Source organism: Thamnophis sirtalis, unplaced genomic scaffold, assembly GCF_051295495.1.
Source record: "Thamnophis sirtalis isolate CommonGarterSnake01/CBP01778 unplaced genomic scaffold, rThaSir2_p1.2 scaffold_10, whole genome shotgun sequence".
Lineage (NCBI taxonomy): Eukaryota > Metazoa > Chordata > Lepidosauria > Squamata > Natricidae > Thamnophis > Thamnophis sirtalis.
The window spans coordinates 3520734-3536219 of record NW_028261390.1 but is presented as its reverse complement, the minus strand read 5'-3'; the positions used below and the strand labels follow the sequence as shown (position 1 = coordinate 3536219).

The following is a 15486-nucleotide window of genomic DNA, read 5'->3' as shown; positions in this document are numbered from 1 at the left end:
CACATAGTTTTGTTGCAAAGCACAGGTATCCAGCTAGTAAGCTAACTATCCCAGAGGTGGCAGGAGCTTCTGCAATTATAAATGGCAGGGGTTTGTTTTTTACTCCGTTGTTTTTTTCCTTCTGAATCTAGCAAAGATCGTGCAACGTGCTCGTAATATTTGCCCCTAAAAATCTGATTTACATTTGGAGTGCACAGCGTGTATCTCACTCTTTCTTCTTTTCTTGATGCGGTGTGGCAGCGGGCTCCCTCCGATAACGTCTCCCTTCCATGTTTCCCCAGTTGTGCTTTTCGTCCTTCCTGCTTTTTTTTTAATTGCTGCTTTGATTAATTGCCTAATCATTAGGTTGCAATTTGGCAAGCTCTTGTTTGTGTCTTTTACTGGATGTCACCCTGACAGGGATGCGCTGCGGGGCGACTAATAAAGTGTAGGGATATGTAAAGTGCAGCGCCTTGTCTTGTCTTCCCCCAATCAATTACACCTGGAGAAATGTGCTAGGCAGATGTTTAGGCTGGATTTGGCATCGTTATTCACCTTCCCAGGGAACCCGAGATAGGTAGGCAGAGGTGGATGTTTGATGGCGAGAGGGATCCAACTTCTCTGTGTGCGTGTGTCTGTTTGAGAGCGGGGGGAGGGAGGGAGAGAGGGAGGAAGGAGGGGAGGGAGAAGAAAAAGAATGAAGGAAAACTTTTCCGCAAAGGAGAAAAACAAATGCTGTCGCTTTAAATTGGAACTGAGCATGCCTGGCTGTGGAATTCTGGGAGTTGAAGTCCACAAGCCTAAAAAAATTTGAAACCCCTGTGTCAGTGCCTCACCAGCCATAAACCTCACCGCACGTCACTGTTTTCTGGAGAGTTCATCTGAACGTCGACGGTGTTCGCGCAACATTTAACGCAATCGGCAAGTAACATTTATTTGTTCAGCCTGGCTTTCTTTCTGTTTGTTCTTAGCGTGTTAAAGAAGCGCAACACCTTGGCAACTTCATGCTTTTCATGTGCTCCGCAAACCCAGGCAGGAGGTGAACTCGGTCAGCCGTGTGTGACATCAGCACAGCCACAAAGGGAATTTGTGAGCTCACGGAAGCGTTTCTCGGGGTTGCATGCCGTGAGCCCTTGGCTCATGTCCATCATTTTGGCCTGCAATGTCCCCCTTGGTAGGACTGCATTTATATTCCTTTTAGAATTTTGGCCTGCCACACTTTCTCTTATTTCATTATGCTGTTTCTTTAAGTATAGTCAATGGGAGGGGGGAATAGAAGGAGTAGGATTTTGGAATGTATTGTTTTTCATTCTTTGCTAGAAGCCAAGGTCGTCCTTTGTCTCTGCACCAGTACACCTGACCAGAAGAAGCTGGGCATGGACGCCAGTGTGGAAGAAGGAGATTGGACCATGTGATGGACTGTGGGTGTGGGGACAAGATCATGAACTTTTAACTGGGTGGGATTCTGATGTAACTTCCAGAGTTGGGACCCCACAGTTATGTGCCAACATGCCTGCTTTATTACATTGGAACTTTAAGCATAGTTTTGCCTTCGATTCTGATTTGATTCTACATGGTATTTGTAACGCTGACACAATGTGGGTCTCAAGTAGGGACAGTCGTAAAAGCAGGTGCACCAGCACCAAATGTACAAATTGTTGTTTTTTTTTACAGCAATGTGAAACGAACCTTCCTGGGTCGTTAAGCGAACCCATTGTTTGCTCAAGGTAGTCCTCAAGGTAGAGCCGAGGTGGCGCAGTGGTTAAATGCAGCACTGCAGGCTACTTCAGCTGACTGCTAGATCAGCAGTTCAGCGGTTCAAATCTCACCGGCTCAGGGTTGACTCAACCTTCCATCCTTCCGAGGTGGGTAAAATGAGGACCCGGATTGTTGTTGGGGGCGATATGCTGACTCTGTAAACCGCTTAGAGAGGGCTGAAAGCCCTATGAAGCGGTATATAAGTCTACTGCTATTTGCTATTTTCCTCAACATCCGACCGCGATTTGAGCCCCAAAATTTCCACTGCCAAGGGTTAAGCGAGCTTCGCCCCCGTTTTACAACCTTCCCTGCCACCGTTGCTAAGCGAATCCCTGCCGTTCAGCTTCAGTTCGTGAAACGGCTGTTAAACGAATCTGGATTCCCCCGACCCCACCCCATCGTCTTCGCTTATCAGGAGGCTGCAATAGGGCAGGGGTCTTCAAACTTGGCAACTTGGAGACTTGTGGACTTCAACTCCCAGAATTCTCTAGCCCAGTGGTCTCCAACGTTGGCAACTTTAAGACTTGTGGACTTCAACAAGTTGAAGTCCACAAGTCTTAAAGTTGCCAACGTTGGAGACCACTGCTCTAGCCAGCTGCTGGATGGAGAATTCTGGGAGTTGAAGCCCACAAGTTGCCAAGTTTGGGGACCCCTGCAATAGGGGAACACGTGACCCCAGGACACTACGACCAACGGTTGGCCTGTTTTTCGCCCTCTCTCGTCTCTGGAGGCTTTCCTGAAGCCCGGGGAGGGTGAAAACGGCCTCCCTCGGAAGGCCTAAAATCAGTTTGCCGGCACGCCGGAGCTGTGGGTGGCCGAGGGCTGCCATGCCAACAAATATGGCCACGCGTGCCACCACAGGTGTAGGATCTTGCGCTTGAGCAGGGGGCTGGACTAGAAGACCTCCGTGGTCCCTTCCAGCTCTATTCTGATTGGTTTTAATTTTTATTTTTTTTGCAAACTCAAGTTAACAAACCGAGGCAAAAACAGGAGATGGTCTTCTGAACAACTACTCAACTAACTCAATGGCTTAATGTACTTTAACGAATGCGATGAAGGCTTTTCTTTATCCATTTATTTTCATTTAGCTAATGGTGCAGAAGGCAACGAGGAATGAAGATTTCTTTTTCCTTTTTTTTTAAAAAAAACCCTCTCACTTGCAGGATTGGAAATGTTTCTGGAACCTCCTACTCACCCTAACCAACCCCTTTTTCTTGACTTTTTTTTTGCTGGAAAAAGGCTCCGCGTCCTTCCAGCTGAAATGTTCAAAAGCTTCACCTGGAAACCTCAGTTATGCTGTTGATTTTTTAAATGGCAGCTTTCCCATTTTTTGGGGGGGGAAAGAGAATTTCTTCGGGGTCCTTTCCTGGCATTTTATAAAAATAACAGCCAACTTGACACTTGTACAATACAATAGCAGAGTTGGAAGGGGCCTTGGAGGTCTTCTAGTCCAACCCCCTGCCTAGGCAGGAAACCCTATATCACTTCCGACAAACAGCTATCCAACATCTTCTTAAAGACTTCCAGTGTTGGGGTATTCACAACTTCTGGAGGCAACTTCTGTTCCACTGATTAATTGTTCTGACTGTCAGGAAATATCTCCTCAGTTCTAAGTTGCTTCTCTCCTTGATTAGTTTCCACCCATTGCTTCTTGTTCTACCTTCAGGTGCTTTGGAGAATAGTTTGACTTCCTCTTCTTTGTGGCAAACCCTGAGATATTGGAAGACTGCTATCATGTCTCCCCTGGTCCTTCTTTTCATCAAACTAGACCTACCCAATTCCTGCAACCGTTCATCGCATGTTTTAGCCTCCAGTCCCCTAATCTTCTTTGTTGCTCTTCTCTGCACTCTTTCTAGAGTCTCCACATCTTTTCTACATCGTGGCGACCAAAACTGAATGCAGATATTCCAAGTGTGGCCTTACCAAGGCATTATAAAGTGGTATTAACACTTCATAATAAATAAATAAAGGGAATATTAATGTACTACATTTCTACTTGATAAAGTGGAAGTAATAATGAGAAATAGGTGGAATAATTGTATAATGAAAAGATTGTTTTATGAAAGTTTTTATTTTTAGACGGACATAGAGAAACAAAATATAAAACATCAAGCCATTTTCAATTATATACCGTGGCATGACAAAACCGCGCTCGTCAAAATAGTGGTGATTAAACCGCGTCGCTAAAGCTGCAACGTCATCACCGCGCGTCATCACCGCCGCGACAACAGCGTGGCGACAGAAGGGCGCTTTAAAACAGCGCGGCGGCAGAAAGCCGATTTAAATTAAGGTAAGGGTTAGGATTAGGATTAGGTTTAGGGGTTAGGGTTAGGGTTAGGGTTAGGGTTAGGGTTAAGGTGCTTCGGTAGGCGCGGATTTGCCCTCCGCGGTTATGTTATCGCGGTAGGGTCGTGTTTTTCTTAGCGCTTCGGACGGCGCGGATTTGCCTCCGCACTTATGTCGGCGCGGATAAGGGCTTCAAGGTTTTGTGGTGGAACCTTATATACAGTGTGTTGATTGGTTACAAGGTTTTTGTAACCTAATCTAGATGTATGTTGTTATGGGAATTATATACGGTGATTGAAGGTAATAATAATATTCAACCTGATCAGTTTTGTTTGCATTGGAATGAATGGTGCCAAACTGTTCATGCATTGATTTGACATTTTTATAATGGGAGGAAGAAGGGAATATAGCAATAGCAGTAGACTTATATACCGCTTCATAGGCCTTTCAGGCCTCTCTAAGCGGTTTACAGAGAGTCAGCATATTGCCCCCAACAATCTGGGTCCTCATTGTTGTTTTGTTGTTGTTTTATTTATTTATAGGCCGCCCTTTTCCCTGAGGGGACTCAGGGCGGCTTACAATCAAAAAGGAAGGGGAGTGTAGGACAATACGAAAAAAGAAATGTGCACAAAGTAAATTAGACAATAAAACTCAACATTCACTCAGCATTCGGGAGGGGCGAAATTTTACCCACCTCGGAAGGATGGAAGGCTGAGTCAACCCTGAGCCGGTGAGATTTGAACCGCTGAACTGCTGATCTAGCAGTAGCCTGCAGTGCTGCATTTAACCACTGCGCCACCTTGGCTCATCAGGGAAGGAAAGATATTGTGTAAAGAGGGGAAAGGAAAGAGAAAAAAAATCACAACCTCCCGACTGTCTTTAGCACAGTGGAAGGTAACAACATTGCAACCGCAACTTTTTTTTTTACTTTTACACAACCCATTTCTACGACAACGAACCTATCTCATTAAAACAGAATTAAAGTTTCGTTGTTGTTGTTTTTTCATTGCAAGCACAAAAATCCGGCCGCAATTTGAGAATAGAAACAAGTTGAGATCTATTCTCTTTTGGGATTTTAAAAAAAAAATCCATTTGACCCTCTTTGTTTCTCTCTGCTGGGGGGGAAACAATACAATGCTTCTGTTCACTCATTAATCTTGATCATAATTCATATTAAGCAAATCCTCTACATTGATTTTTTTAAAAAACCCTAAAGGGAGAAAACACTTTCTCCAGTTTGGAGATCATTTTTTTGACTCATTCAAAGATGGAGAATGCTTCAACTTGATAAGACTTTCGACTTGATTCTTCATCCAAGAAGAACAAGTGGGGAGGGAGGGGGAAATGTACAATAAAATGAGGGAAGCATTTTGGTTTATCCGCCTGGGAAAAATATGTGGCGGTTAGGCTTGAAATGTACATGGTGTCCTAATCTTAAGAGAGAATTTTTTATAAAAAGACGGGCCATTTATCTTGGGCCCTTGAGACGTTGCCTAGAATGTACAGTCGAAAGGCACTTGGGAGGCAGGCTGAACATGGGGAGAAGAACATGAAGGGACATTTGAGCATGTGTGCAGGACGTGTGAAAAAGCCAGAACATTTCATTCGTACAAATTACATGCGCTAATTCAGAAGGTTTTAAAAGACAAATGGAAGAGAATCATTTGCAGCTCCGGGTTCATTTGTGAAGTCCCTGTGGCTCTCTGAGCTTGGTTGTTTTCCTGGAGGACGTTTCATGACCCAGCTAACTAACATCATCAGTGTTAGAAGGGAGGAAGTTGTAGAAAGGAGGAGGAGGAGGAGGGGAGAAGGCAAGAAGGAGGAGGAGGAGAAGGACAGGAGGAGAAGGGGAGGGGAGAGGAGGAGGAAATGGGGGAGGAGGAGGAGAGGGGGAGGAGAGGAGGAGGGGGAGGAGAAGGAGAGGAGGAGGAGGAGGAGGAGGAGGAGGAGGAGGAGGAGGAGGAGGAGGAGGAGGAGGAGGAGGAGGAGGAGGAGGAAAGGAGGAGGAAAGGAGGAGGAGGACAGTGGGGTCCTTGGTGCTCTCTGACCTTTGTGGTTTTCTTGCAGACATTTCATGACCCATCTAGGGAACATCATCAGTGTTAGAAGGGAGAAAGTTATAGAAAGGAGGAGGGGGAGGGGAGAAGGCAAGAAGGAGGGGGAGAAGAAGGAGAGGAGGAGAAGGGGAGGGGAGAAGAGGAGAAACTGGGGGAAAAGAAGGAGATGAGGAGGAGGAGGAGGAGGAGAGGAGGAGGAGGAGGAATGTGGGGTCCTTGGTGCTCTCTGAGCTTGGTGGTTTTCTTGCAGACGTTTCATGACCCAACTAGGGAACATCATCAGTGATAGAAGGGAGGGGGCTTTGCAGACTGCAGGAGGAGGAAGAGGAGGACAGGAGTCCTTGATGCTCTCTGAGCTTAGTTGTTTTCTTGCAGATGTTTCATTACCAAACTAGGTGACATCATCAATGCAAGAAGGGAGCGGGATTTGCTCTCCGTTTATATTCTAGTCGAGTGGCTTGTCAATTTGTATAGTTGTGACTTGCCCTGTCAGTGTTCCTTGATTAGACTCTTGTTCGCCGTTACTTTCTTTGTCTGAATTGGTAGTTTTTGGCTGGGGAGTTTTTTATAATGCCAACAAGCTAAGAACAGGCTAATCGAGGAATCAAGCAAATTTACAATGTGCTATTTTATGTTGTTGTTGTTGTTGTTGTTGTTGTTGTTATATACTATAAGCAAACCATTAATATAGAACATAAGAGCAATCCTCACTCCCTTCTAGCACTGATGATGTTACCTAGTTGGGTCATGAAATGTCTGCAAGAAAACCACCAAGCTCAGAGAGCACCAAGGATCTCCCAGTCCTCCTCCTCCTCCTCCTCCTCCTCCTCCTCCTCCTCCTCCTCCTCCTCCTCCTCCTCCTCCTCCTCCTCCTCTTCTTCTTCCTCCTCCTCCTCCTCACAAACCCCACTCCCTTCTAGCACTGATGATGTTACCTAGTGGGTCATGAAATGTCTGGAAGAAAATAACCCAGCTTATAGACCACCAAGGACCCTTAAAGTTCTCTTCCTCCTCCTCTTCTCCCGCATATCCCACTCCCTTCTAGCACTGATGGTGTCACCTAGCTGGGTCCCGAAATGTCTGCAAGAAAACCCCCTAGCTCAGAGAGCACCAAGGACCCCACCATTTTAAAAACAAATGCACAATTGAAATCCGAGGGTTTTCTTCTAGCACTCGGATGAACAGCTGGGAAAAAGGTGGGACAGAACTTAGTTTTAACTGCAGTTGAGACTGTTTATTGCATATTCCAAAGTGGAAAGATTCTGCGATGCCCCACAATGGAAAAACGGTTAGTGAAGATGATAATTTCATATAATTTTAGAACTGTAAGCCATCCAGAGTCACTTGGGTGACTATAGAAACGGACTGAAGAAGTAAATAAAATAAATAGACGATGGGACTTTCAGATATAGTTAAACTGAGAAAAGACAACTTCTACTTAGAAACCTATTATAGACTTTTTGCATGCAATGCAAAAAAAAGAGAGAGAGAGAGGAACATTTGATTTGTGGTTTGGGTGATTAGAAAATATTTGATAATGGAAAAAGAGAGATATTTTTGGGGTAACCATAGAATAAGAGATAATTTTGTAATCGCGTTTGTATTTGCTGCAAAAGAAATCTTGAAAGGGACTGTTGTTTTTGTGCTTTTTCTTTCTCTGTTTTTCCATCTCTTTTCTTTTTTTCACTTTGGATTAGTTTCTATCAATAATAATAATAATAATAATAATAATAATAATAATAATAATAATAATACTTATTGTTAATTGGTATTTGGTAATTGGCACACTGGGTGCTATTCCAAAAGCACTGGAATTACATTTAAAACAGTTAAAAATTGACAAAATCACCATCAGTCAAATGCAAAAAGCCGCACTGCTTGGATCTGCACGCATATTACGAAAATACGTTACGACGTCCTAGGCCCCTGGGTGGGGCCCGACTAGTAACCAATGCCAAATCCGGCGAAACAACTGGCCGCTGTGATACAATTGTATAATAATAATAACAACATTTATACTATTACTGGCTGTTGTGGCCCAGCAGAAGCCATTGGAGCTGCCACCAGACTCCGACAGCGAGGGGCCCTATGAGTCGGCTCTGGAGGATGTGGAGGACCCTGGACAGGGTTCCGACTCCGAGCAGGGCGCAGAGAGGCTGGTTGGCCACCAGGAGGCGCCTGAGCCTTGGACCAGTGGGGAGGAGACAAGGGTGTGTGATCCTGATGTCATGCATTGGAGTAGTGGGGAGGAGACAAGGGAGTTGGTCCTGGATGCCCGGCAACGGAGGACTAATAGGCGTAAAGAACAGTTACGCAGTTACAGGAGATAATTGAACTCAGCTGGTGGTAATTAGGCTCCTCTCAAGACTATAAAAGGAATGGCTTTGCACACACTCGTTGCAGGAATCAACGTGTTTACTAGAGCTGGAGAATTCTCGTGGCTAGCCTGGGTTGCTGCCAAGGTCTAGTCTGTGTGTTAATAAATCCTTGAAGTATCTTTGTCTCGGCGTGCTTTGGTGTAGGATGAGGGGGGGGGGTCAGAACACTGCCCCCTGCTGGGATCTTTACCCAGGGGCTGACCTCTTAGCTTGCTTTCGGTGTCCTATAAATACGGGAATTATTTGGTTAGAGAGACAGCTTAAGGGAGCAGGCTAGAAAACATGAAAGGCCAGTTCTTCAGTCTCGGCCCAACCCACCTCACAGGGTTGTTGTTATAGGGAAGAAGAAGAGGAAGGTGTGTTGGATATGTTTGCCGCCTTCAGATATTTGTAAAAGTAATAAAGGTTGATTAGAAATGAAAGAAAAAAATAAGGATGGGAGGGGAGGGGAGGAAAAGGGGAGGAAGGAAAAGGAAAAGGGAAGAAATAAGAAAAGGAAAGAGAAAGGGAGGAAAAAAGGAAAGAAAAGAGAAAGGGAGGAAAGAAGGAAAGATAAGAAAAGGAAAGAGAAAGGGAGGAAAGAAGGGAAGAAAAGGAAAGAGAAGGGGAGGAAAGTAGGAAGGGAAAGAAAAAAAGAGGAGGAAAGAAGAAGGAAGGGAAAGAAGGAAAGGAAAGGAAAGAGAAGGAAAGAAGGAAAGGAAGGGAAAGAGAAAGGGAGGAAAAAAGGAAAGAAAAGAGAAAGGGAGGAAAGAAGGAAAGATAAGAAAAGAAAAGGGAAAGAGAGGAAAGAAGGAAAGGAAAGAGAAGAAAAGAGAAAGGGACGTATGAAGGGAAGGGAAGGAAAAGAGAAAAGAAAGGAAAGGAAAGAAGGAAAGGAAGGGAAAGAGAAAGGGAGGAAAGAAAAGAAAAGGGGAAAGGCGGAAAGAAGGAAAGGAAAGAGAAGAAAAGAGAAATGGACGCAAGAAGGGAAGGGAAAGAGAAAGGAAAGGAAAGGGGAAAAAGGGAAGGGAAGGGAAGGGAAGAAAAAGAGAAAAGGAAGGAAGAAAAAGGGAAGGATAGGAAAAGAGAAGAGAAAGGGAAGGAAAGGAAAAAAGAATGGAAAAGAGAAAGGAAAGGAAAACTTGCCCAGAAGGCTCTGGAGTCTTATTGCTCCTTTCCTTAAAGGAAAAAAGAAGAAAAAAACAGCTTAGGCTAAAACTGATAAGAGTGCCAAAGTGGGGGCTCTCTTGTGGAAGGGGAAAGAAGTTTAAAACCAAAGTTCACCCTGGATTCCCTTTGGCGCAGGCCCTCTGCCCGACCAGCCGGCCCCTATTCAGGGCGCCCCATGTTCGCCCCCTTCTTCTTCCCTTCCTCGGCTGACCTCAACCTGGAATGTCTCCCCCCCCCCCCCCCGGGCTCTTCCAGGCCTCCTGAGAGAAGATGGGGGGGGGGGTTGAGGAAAGGTTTCCTGGGCCTCTGCTCTGCCTCAAGGGGGTCCCTAGGTGGGGAGGGAGGGCGAGCGAGGACAGCCCAAGGAGAGAGAGCACCCCCCTCTCCCCCCCCCCACTTCCAGGCTGTCAAAGTCTCAAAGAGTATGGGAAAATATGTGCATTTTTTCACACGGAGTCCATGCAGCCAAAAGCCGGGACTTGGCAAATCAAATCCCTTGTGTCCTTTCCGACAAGGGAGCCCAGCGGAGCATTGGGGAGGGGGGGGGGCATTTGGGGAGGGAGGGGGGAGCACATTTGGGCAAAGGTTTTCCTCTGCAGCTCCGGTTTCCAAATAAAACCCATTTCCCTTCCCTCTCTCCTTCTCTCCCCCCACTCTCTAGCTTTCCCTCTTCCTCCCTCTCCCTATTCCCTCTCTTCCTCCCCCTCTCCCTCCCCTTCTCACTCCTCTCCTTCCCCCTCCCTCCCCCTCTCTCTCCTCATTCTCTCTATCACTGTCCATCTATCTCTCCCCCTCCCTCCCTCTTTCCCCACTCCTCCCCCTCTCTCCACCCTCTCTCTCCACCCTCTTGCTCCCTACCCCTCCCTCTCTCCCTACCGCCTCTCCCTCTCTCTCTCTCTCTCCCTCCTTCTCTCTCCCCTTCTCTCCCTCCTCCTCTCTCTCTCTGTCTTCCTCTCTCTTTTTCTCCTCTCTCTCCCCCCTCTCTCTCTTTCTGTATTCCTCTCTCTCTCACCCTCTCTCCCTGTCCCTTTCTTTCCCTCCTCCTCCCTACTCTCTTCCTCTCTCACTCTCCTCCCTCTCCCTTCTTCTCTCTCCTCCGCCTTCTCTCCGTGTCACCCTCTCTCCCTCTCTCTCCCTCATCCTCTCTTTCTGTATTCCTCTCTCTCACACTCTCTCTCCCTGCCCTACTCTCTTCCACTCTCACTCTCCTCCCTCTCCCTTCCTCTCTCTCCTTCTTCTTCCTCTCTGTGTCACCCTCTCTCCCCCTCTCCCTCATCCTCTCTCTCCCTCTCTCTACTCTCCCTCCCTCTCCTCCCCCTCTATATCCCTCTCTCTCTCCCCCTCTTTCTCCCTTCTCCTGTCTTCCTCTCTCTCTCTCTCTCTCTCTCTCTACTCTCCCTCTCTCTCCTCCTCCTCTCTGTATTCCTCTCTCTCTCACCCTCTCTCCCTGTCCCTTTCTTTCCCTCCTCCTCCCTACTCTCTTCCTCTTTCCCTCTCCTCCCTCTCCCTTCTTCTCTCTCCTCCTTCTTCCTCTCTCTGTGTCACCCTCTCTCCACCTCTCCCTCATCCTCTCTCTCCCTCTCTCTACTCTCCCTCCCTCTCCTCCCCCTCTCTGTATCCCTTTCTCTCTCCCCCTCTTTCTCTCTCTCTCTCTACTCTCCCTCCCTCTTCTCCCCCTCTCTGTATTCCTCTCTCTCTCCCCCTCTCACCCTGTCCCTTTCTTTCCCTCCTCCTCCCTACTCTCTTCCTCTTTCCCTCTCCTCCCTCTCCCTTCTTCTCTCTCCTCCGCCTTCTCTCTGTGTCACCCTCTCTCCCTCTCTCTCCCTCATCCTCTCTCTCTGTCTTCCTCTCTCTCTGTCTGTCTGTCTCTCTCTCTCTCCCTCCCTCTCCCTCCCTCCCTCTCTCTCTCTCTGCCCTCCCCCTCCCTTCCTCTCTTTCCCACTGTCTCCTGATTGTTCGGTCAAAGTTACCCAGCTGGCTTTTACGGCTAAGGCAGGATTTGATTTCCCCATCTCCAGCTTCCTACCCTGGTGCCTTAACCGCTAGAACCAATCGGCTGTGCTTACGCTTGGCCCAGGCAGGCCAAAACGAAAATCAACCCTTGAATCCCTTCCGCCAGGGAAGGAACAAGGGGCTACAGCCTGGAGATCCTTTTTTGGACACCCGCCGGGGAAACGAATGTGGACGTTCTCCTGAAAACGGAGAGACGTCGAAGCTGCAAAATTGCCTCTGCTCCATCAAAAGGTCCTTCGCCTTTTGAAGATGGGGAGATTCCTCCACGCTTGCTTTGCTTTGAGACTCTTGAAAGCGAGTCTTGTTTCCCGAAAAGCCGGAGGATGAAAGGGGAAAGTTGGCAGGGATCAGAAGGAGGAAGAAAATGCCCCACTTTTGTCTTAATTTTAAGAGAAATTTACCGGAGCTGGTGGCTTGTTTTGCATCCGAATTCACGGTGGAGAGAGAAGGAAGTGTTTAGTGGCATTGCTTGTATTGGAAAAAGCCGATGTGGCAGCAACTTGTGGTTAACACAACTAGCAAAAGGCCGATGTACCAAACTCACTCAATACAAGTAGTCCTCGAGTTACAACCACATTCGAGCCCCAAATTTATTTTCTTTGCATTAATTTTTTCCTTTTTTTCCCCCCAGTATAAACATACACATTTTAGGGACAGTAGATTGACTGGGTTCATGCCTTTTTCTGAACCACATTAACAATAGTAATACGAATAAATAGGTATAATTCTAACCTTCCAACAATATTGCTCTGTTTCCATAACCCTTTATCGTTTTTCCAATAATTCCTTTAAACATAAATAACATTTCTTCGCGCCCTATATTTATTATCCCTTGCTAGGTACTATTTTCACGCTTAAGTCAGACATTTGTTAAGTGTGTTTGGCCCCATTTTTATTAGGACTTCCCTCGCCACGCTTGCTAAGTGAATCACCGCCGTGGTTAAACGAGTGACACCGTTGTTAAGTGAGCCTGGCCTGCCCCTTGGACTTGGCTTGTCAGACGGTCGCAAAAGGGGAGCACCGGGATGTGGCGGCTGTCACAAATATGAGTCAGTTGCCAAAATGTCCCACTTTTGATCTGGTGGCCAAGGGAATGCCTCAACGCTCGTAAGGGTGAAAAACAATACGTCCCTTTGGTCTGCGCCGTTGCAACTTTGAAGGGTTGCTAAATGAACTGTTGTAAGTCAAGGACCACCTGTGCTTCAAAGAAACGCAAGGAAGATGGAGTCATGCATCTCTGTTGTGGCTCACCAGTGCAGCTGGCAGCAGATTCGGAGAGTGAGGAGGTTGGGGAGGAACCTGGGCCAGTCCTGGAGTCTGGGGGAAGGCTCTGAGGAGGGCTCTGTGTCGGAGGCAGAGAGGGGGGACAGGGCCATATGCCAGCTATCAGCTGCCTTCGGAGTCAGACATCAGTGAGGCAGAAGAACAGCTGGAGCCTGTTCCCAGTGTGCGCATGCGCAGAGCTGCCAGACGAAGGGAACAGCTAAAGAACAGGGCTCGACTTGGGAGTGAGGCCACAGGTGGACGGTGAATGGCCCCTCCCAGAGGGAATAAAAGAGGAGCAAAAAGGGAGTGGAGTTTGCAGGAGACCTTCAGTTCGCTTAATTGGTTCGTGACTCTCCGAGACTCCTGGCCAAGTTTTGCAGATCTCAGCCTGGCAGCTCTCCAAGCCAGATAAGGTCTGTGACTATAAATCCTCCCTCGAAAGACTTTGCTGGATGCGAATGAGCAGAATTCACAGCAAATTAATAAAAAGGGGGTTTTTTTTGTCGGGACGAGGAGTTGGCTTCAGGCTCTCGGGAAGCCTTGATCAGAACACCACCCAAGTTGTGAAGTTGTGTGTAACAGCAGCAAAATTCAGCGCTTGCATTTTGCAAAGTGGAAATAATTCCTTGTTGCACAGTCTTTTGTGCACCACAAAGAGAGGCACACCCACTTGAAAACACCCCCCCACACACACACACAGAGGAATCCTTGCTTGGGCCAAACCGGGAGTTGCGGCAGGAATGAATCTTCGTTTTGTTGTGTAACAGATCACATAGCAGAAGCAGAAGGATAATAAGACATTCCCAGTGAGTACAGGAAGTCTTCGATTTATGACTAGTCTCTTAACAACCATTCATAGTTACAATCCAGACGAAAAACAGGACTTACGACCCAGATTTAAAGTTCCCACAGTCACATTCGGGACCCTCCGAGCAACGAAAATGTTTTCAATGAATTGTAGCCCAAATTGTCAGTGAACGAGAGCAAATGTCTGTTGCTGACATTAAGCGAGTTTTGTCCCATTTTACGACCTTTCCTGACACCATCTTGAGTAAATCACTGCAATTGATAAGTTTGTAACATGGTTGTTAAGTGAATCTGGCTTTCCCATTGACAGGTGACAGATTAAGAGAATTGGAAGGGACCTTGAGGGTCATCTAGTCTGAAGCACGTAACCCTATAACGCTCCCATCATCTCCTTTTAACGACCCCATAATCCCGTGTGGGGTGGAGTCTGGGCAACTGAATGGAGCTGAGTATTTACTGGCCAGCTGCCCTTCCCTGTCGCCAGTGTGGAGTTATGTTCAGCAGATATATTCTCAGCGTGTCCAGAGAGAGAAATATCTGCCTCTACCTAGGATCAAACTCATGGCCTCCTGATTGTCAGGCGAGAGCTCCACCTCCAGGCCACCGCAGCACTCCTAACTCCACAATACTTTGACCTGTCATAAATACAAGTCCATTGCCAAGGGTCTGAAATTTGACCACGTGACCACCGCAGGGGTGGGTTCTGGCCGGCGTTACTGCCGGTTCGCTCATGCGTGCATGCTGGACGCGCAGTTCAAAAGAAAGATGGCGACGGCAGCAACCGGGAAACCGGTTCAGGGGCGTGGCCAGCCTGGTTTTGCAACCCAGGCCGGCATACCACTACCGGTACGATATTTAACATATATATAGCTTCTACTGTACTGCTGTAAAATGGCTTCTACTGTACAGCGCAGTGGAGATGCCATCAGGTTTTGAGCTACCCATCCTATAGTGTAGTGTAGTGAAAACGTGTGTGTGTTTTTTGTGTTTATGTGTAAACGTCTGTGTGTTCCGGTATAACTCTGGAACGCCTTGAGCAATTTCAATCAAACTTGGTACACAGATGACTTATTCTCTGGAAACAAATACTGTGGGGGTAAGACACACCTAACATCCCTCGGGGTGCTTGTTCTGTTGAGATACAGCCTGTTGTGCCTTAAAATGGCTTCTACCATACTGCCGTAAAATGGCTTCTATGTACAGCGCTGTGGAGTTGCCATAGTAACGGCTTCACAGTACTCCACGAGGGGGGTCCCTCTGGTAAGGAGAAAAATCCAACATTAGAAATTACGTTTGGTCCAGGCATTTTCCCCCCTATAAATAAATACCCAGCCAACACCGGGTTACCAGCTAGTAATAAAAATAAAATTTATTATGAGGATGAGCCTGTGCGTTTCCCCCGTCTCGCTTTGGAGATATTGGAAGCTTTTGGGGGGACCTCTAAATGTCAACTGGTCCCTTCCGAGCCTCTTGGACGCTCAGATTTTAGGGGAGGAAGGGGAAGGAGAGAAGGGAAAGGAGAGGAGGAAGGAAGGAAGGAGAGAAGAAAGAGAAGAAAGGGGGGTAGGAAGGAGGGAGGGAAGGAGGAAGGAGGGAAGGAAGGAGAGAAGAAAGGAGGGAAGGAAGGAGAGAAGGAGAGAAGGAGAGAAGAAAGGAGGGAATGTAGGAGAGAAGGAAGGGGGGAAGGAAGGAGAGAAGTAGAAAAGAAAGGAGGGAAGGAAGGAAGGAGGGAAGGAGAGAAGGAGGGAAGGGGAAGGAGGGAGGGAAGGAAGGGGAGTAGGAGAGAAGAAATG

At 47.2% G+C, this 15486-nt stretch overlaps 1 protein-coding gene across 1 annotated transcript in view; it reads left to right on the top strand.

The window, feature by feature from the left end:
• ADRA1D (adrenoceptor alpha 1D) overlaps nt 1-15486 on the top strand; it is a 42485-nt gene that overhangs the window by 23108 nt on the left and 3891 nt on the right. The gene's annotated exons all lie outside the window — the stretch shown is intronic.